Raw genomic sequence first — 6,209 nt, 5'->3', positions numbered from 1 at the left:
CATTTAATACAACTTCAACAGTGTGCAGTTACTTTTTTTTAACCCACTTTTTTAAGTGATGTGGCCATTTGTCCTCCTCTCATTCCAAAATGGAGGAAATTGTGCATTGTGTGACTGGAGCTGATTTTCCCCCAAAGTGGAGAGGGTAGGGTCGTCCAGTTCTTTATGGTTCAGGAAGTTGTCTTTCGGTCAAAGCAAGGTAATCTTAAGAACTTGAAGTGAAAAAAAAAAAAAAAACCAAAAACAAAAACTTGAATATTATGTTATATAAATATTGAATATTCACAATACCATCCCTAAACTAGAGATAAAATGAAAATCGTTTTCCTCTAGGACATTTCCTCTACAATTTATAAGAAATCTATACCTAGCTTTAGTAACTTTACCTGCATAACAGGAGATTGAAGATCAAGTTATCACTTCATAACATGGAACAACTTCCCACAATAATGAGCATTGCTAGCTGGTCAAATCATGTTCCCTATATACCAACTATATATGTTTTTAGGCAAATAGTTATTGTTTTATCACATACATTATCTCAACTGCTTCAAAATAATGTCTTCAAGAATTAAATCGGCATGTAATTTGAACACATTCAACGTTTCATTATTAGGGGATGTCAATGTAATTTCAAAAATTATAAGGGAGTCTCTTTAATTATGAAAAATTATATGAGAGGTCCGTGTAATTTAAGAATTCAATTCTTCTCCTTATTCTTCTTTGTAGTTAATTTTGATATTGTACAATTTAGATTTTGGAATGTCAATCTCTTTTAGTATTTGTTTCTTTTCGTGGGTATCTATATCCTGTTTGAGGATCTTTCTTCGAGTAGCTTAAAAAAAAGTTGAGTTGTGTGCCATTGTTGGACTTAAATAAGATGCTATCATTCACACTTCAAGATCTCATTTCGTAATTTATAATCAATGATTTTCAGATTCCTATCACAGTTAATAGTCCTTTGAGAGTCATACAAGAATTTCACATATGACTTGAACAGAGAAATTCTTATATGACTCTCAAAAGACTATTATTTCACATACAATTGATAAAATACTTTCCATATATTTTTGATTGAGAAAACGGGTGTAATATTATTGGAATCAGTATAAATAAGTCACAAAAAAAAATAAATAAATAAATAAATCATTCAAAAAGTAAAATAAAATTAAAACAAATAAAAATATTTGCTTCCAAAACTGCATTTACTGAAACAATGTACTCATGACATGCTGTAATAATCTATATTAAGATTTATGCTTCAAAAAAAAATAACTAACATATGTTAGTTATTTTATTTTTATTATTTTTTTAATCATATAATCACGTCTGTTTAGTCCAAGTGGTGTGTGATTCTTTGTAAGGATCCAGAAAATCATTAACAGACAAAATGAATCATTAATACTTTTGTTGTCTTTATTCTTGGTATGCACAAAGCTGTGATGAGCTAATAACAATTAACAAATAAATCAATCACAAGAAATAATTAGTTTCCTTATGAAAATTCAAAATGCTGTAGAAAAGACATGAAAATAGAATATCAAACTGTGTGTTTCATGTCCAAATGTCTGATAATTTCATGTAACTATGAAATCAATTTGAGTAACATAGAAAGCACTAGCATGAAACACAAACTCAACCTTAAATTAATTTCATACCCCAAATCCATCACAACCAAGTACACTATAATGAGAGCATGTTAATACTTTTGTTTGGTGGGAAATACATTTCCTCTACACATATAAAAATCAAACGTGAGAAGCAAAACCTGAATTTAACTAACTCGAAACCAAATCCTACTATAATGAAAATCAGAAAGGAGCCATTGCCGGGGCAACCAGGTACGTCACAGCAATAATCCATTCAGATTCACGTCCAGGCGCGACATATCCAGAATTTCACCTTGTGTTTCACATAATTTTGAAAGAAATTTGTCAAATTTACATTCATCATCATCAAATCTTAATTATGCCAGCAATCAATATTCATAGACAAAAAAAGTCTTATACTCAAAACCATCAAATATTGAAGAAAAACAAGCAGTCAATCACATAATTCTCTAGTTATAAAATATTAATTAAGAGGACTAAGTTAAGGGTTTAAAGGAGTCGTTTCCTATTGTTGAATGAAAGAATAACATGTTATAAACTGTCTGAAGAAAATGTTTGGGAAGGGTGAAAGGTTACATCCTTTCTACAGGTAAAAATCACTTGAAATCAAAATCATCTTTAACAACTTTTGAAAAATTATATGTTTAAATAGTTTTATGAAAACAGAAGGCCAAGTACTTTGCAGATTTTTGAAATTTCTATGTTTGAAATGAAATTCACTTCCAAATTAAGCTTTTATGATACCAATAATACACAACAAAAGAGAAAGCCTACCATTTGCGAATTGCTCTTCTGTATCTCATGCATGGTAACCTGTCTACGATTTTGTCCACGAAACTGAAGTATGCTTCTCTCCAAGATTTCCTTGTTGCTATGATCAAGTAAGGAGCCAGAAGTCCAACAGCAAATCCCAAGCCAACACTCAAGTAAAACCACTTGTCAATGAAGACGTCGCCATTCTCATTCTCAACATTCTTTGGTTGATACGAATCCTCACCTTGGCATTTATCAACAAGGGGAGGTCCACAAAGACCAGGATTTCCAGCATAAGCAGACTCAGTAAAGGTCGTCATCTGCCCCGTGTAAGGGATTGCTCCAGAGAAGTTATTATCCGATAGATTCAGATAACCCAAAAATGTTAATGACGGCATGCTTGGGGGTATTGCACCTGAGAGCTTATTACTAGACAGATCAAGAGATGATAATTGACGCAAACTTGAAATGTTTTCAGGAATTCGGCCACTGATTTGGTTACTTGACAAATTCAAGGCCACAAGACCTGACAATTTTGTTATATCCACTGGAAAGTCCCCATTTAAATTGTTTCCAGACAGGTCTATGGAGGTCACCAGGGACAGAGTCTTGGTGTATGTTAGAGTCAGGCCTTTCATATTCACAACCACGCTTTCTTCATAATAGTGGTTGACCGAACCATTTGCACGTATCACATATTGATTTACTTTATGCTCTTGTGCCATAGCTTTCAGGTCACCCAGGCTGGCTGGAATGCTGCCAGTCAAATTGTTATGAGCAAGGTCAAGGACTTGCAGTGAACTTAAATGTGAAAGCTCAGTGGGAATTCCTCCAGAAAATGCTTTCCACCTCAGCCTAAGGATTCTAAGATCTGTAAAACTTTCTCCAAACAATGACAGAATATTACCGGATAAATAATTGTTTCCAAGGTCTAGGTTCTGCAAACTTGATAAATTCATGAAAGAATAGGGAACTTCTCCCAATAAGATGTTGTCATTTAGATGCAATGATTGAATCTCTTTCAACTGACCCAAAGATTTTGGAATCACCCCAGACAAATTGTTGTTTCCGAGGTCTAAAGCCTTTAGGGAAGAACAATTCCCTATACTTGAAGGAATACTTCCTGTGAAATTATTCCAAGAAAGATTTATGATTCCGAGGTTGTGCATTTCGCCTATGGTGGAAGGTAGTTGTCCGGTTAGTTGGTTGTTGGAAATAGAGAGAAAGAACAACCATGACATGGATTCACTAATATTTTGAGGGATTGGACAGGAAAATTGATTGTTGGAGAGATCTAGTTAAGGAATCTGAATTCTTTGGTTCTTTGAAATAGAATGAGGAATTGGTCCTTCAAAGAGGTTGAAGCTGAAATCTGAATAGGAAGTTACATTTAAACGATTTGGAAGCTGACCGCATAACTGATTGCGAGAAACATTTAACAAAATCATATTAGAAGTTATATCCCAAAACCAGGCTGGTACAGAACCTGAAATGCTAGCATTTGATAAATCAAATACCTCGAGCGCCCTTTGTGATTCAAACCAAGTTGGAAATGAAGGACCCAAGTAACATGAACTCATGGCAAGCTCAATAACTTGGAATGGAGGGACCCAATTGGAACTGACATTCAAAATGAAGGAATTTGAGGAGAAGAGTAAGTTCTCCAGCTTCCTTAGCTTTGCAAAATGCTCTTCTGAGATGGTACCTGTCAAATGATTGGAAGAAACATCCAAGTGAGACAATTCTGAAAGCTTCCCAAAACTGTCTGGGAGAGACCCAGTAAATCCGTTCCCTCCAAGCCCAATATAGGTTAAATTTTGCAGTGTCCCTAGAGAAGCAGGGATGGGACCTTCCAGCAAGTTATCGCCCAGTTCAAGTTCCACAAGATTTTCAAGATGACCCAACCATTCTGGCAATTTACCAATTAGCCTATTGTTACTCAATTTACCAATTAGCCTATTGTTACTTCATGTTCCAAATGGAAGAAGGAAGTTTCCCATGTAATTGATTTCCCGCAAAATTGAGAACCTCTATTTTTCTCCAGCTTCCCCTGAACAGTTGAAAGCAACTGGCACTAAGGTCATTTGAACCAAGGTCTAAATACCGTAAACTCGGAAGCTCACTGAGTCCAAGTGGAATCCTTCCATGCAAGGCGCTACTACTCATATTGACATGTACAAGACTGGTGAGATTTGAAAGCCAATCAGGGAACTTCGAGTTGAAGCTATTAAAATTAAGATCTATAACTTCAAGTGAAGTGAAATTAACAGAACTTAGAGATGAAACGGAACCAGAAAGGCTGCATAGTGAAAGATGCAATTCAGTTAAAAATGGGAATTTGTTTAGTACCTCTATCCAGCTTGAACCCACCAAAGATAGATTAACGCGGTTCATCCCAAGATGTTTTAGTGAAACAAGGCCAGTCATCCATTGAAGATTATCAACACTTAGACTGGAGAATTCACAAGAAACATCAAGATATTTCAAGCTGGAGAGGTTTCCCAAATTTGGAGGAATTATGCCACTAAACCCTGCATTTGACAGGTTTAGATATCGCAAACTTTTCAAAGAACCAAAGAATTCAGGAATTGGAATGTCCTGAAATGTAGTGTAACTCAAGTCTAAATATGTCAAGGACTCGAGTTTAAGCAATGAAGGTCTAATATCTCCAGTCAAGTTCCAAAATTCATACCTGTACTCTTCAGTAGCATAGTTCGGGTGGTGAAGATCGATCACAGCAACTGCTCCAGTTCTATTATCACACCTGATCCCCCACCACTGACAACAGTTACTTCCATGCCATGATGAGAGCCGGTTCTCGGGATCTTTCAAGCCATTTCTGAATTCAATAAGAGCCACACGATTTGATTCCAAACAATGTGTGAGATTGGCATCACCATTAAAAGCAAATTCTGTTGTTATGATACTGATAATAGCAAAAATCAAATAAAAATGTGAAATTCTCCCCATCAGTTCAACTCTTAAGTAGTGAAAATCTGTAGAACATGAACTGCAAACGTTTCATATATGATATCCAATTCTCTTTATCAGCACCAAAATTTCACCGTTTTCAGAGGGGTCAAAGAAAGTATATTCACAGGCAAGCTCAGAAATTACAGAAGAAGTTACTGAAAGGACTTTTTTAGATGAGTTGCTATCACTTAATGTGATGCGACAGACATTTTTATCACCACTTTCCTCTCTCATAAATATGACTTCTCTGAACACTTTCATTTAACTTAGGAGAGAGAGAGAGAGAGAGAGAGAGAGTCTGAAGTCAAGTCTTTCTAGTGCTGGTCCACTTTAGTGGAGTGTATGGCTCTCCTGCAAGTCTTCCATAACATTTTCCAGGTCAACTGGCGTGTTTAAGCAGATGCCAATCAAATTTATGTGGACAAAGGAAGAACAAAGGGAACCTAGAGCACACGACAAAAGGCAAAATCAACATTATGACAAATAAAAATAGTGACTTTGAGAAAGAGAGAGCGGATGCGGAAAAATGCCTGAAAAAGTATTAAGTAATGGACGAATTGGCTAGGTTAGGTTTGGTTTTTAAATAATATATATTTTATTTTTTTAATATTTATCAAAAGTCTAAGTAAATATTGAGATCGAGTCTATTGAGTGGGACAGAATTCAATAAGAGCCTCACGATTTGATTCTAAACAATGTGTGAGATTGGCATCACCATTACAAGCAAATTCTGTTGTTATGATACTGATGAAAGCAAAAATCAAATAATAATTTGAAATTCTCCCCATCAGTTCAACTCATTAAGTAGTGAAAATCTATAGACCATGAACCGCAAACGTTTCATATATGATATCCAATTTTCTTTATGAGCAC

The 6,209-nt window shown here is 35.3% G+C and overlaps 1 pseudogene; it reads right to left on the bottom strand.

Moving 5' to 3' along the window:
• Positions 1–1,618: 1,618 nt before the first annotated feature.
• Positions 1,619–5,578, bottom strand: LOC132295079 (receptor-like protein EIX2; annotated as a pseudogene).
• Positions 5,579–6,209: the final 631 nt, after the last annotated feature.

This window comes from Cornus florida, unplaced genomic scaffold, assembly GCF_030987335.1.
Source record: "Cornus florida cultivar Cherokee Brave unplaced genomic scaffold, ASM3098733v1 CherokeeBrave_3.0.0_Hap2_Chr02, whole genome shotgun sequence".
Taxonomy (NCBI): domain Eukaryota; kingdom Viridiplantae; phylum Streptophyta; class Magnoliopsida; order Cornales; family Cornaceae; genus Cornus; species Cornus florida.
The sequence above is the reverse complement of the archived record's forward strand: the minus strand, read 5'-3'. Positions and strand labels throughout refer to the sequence as shown.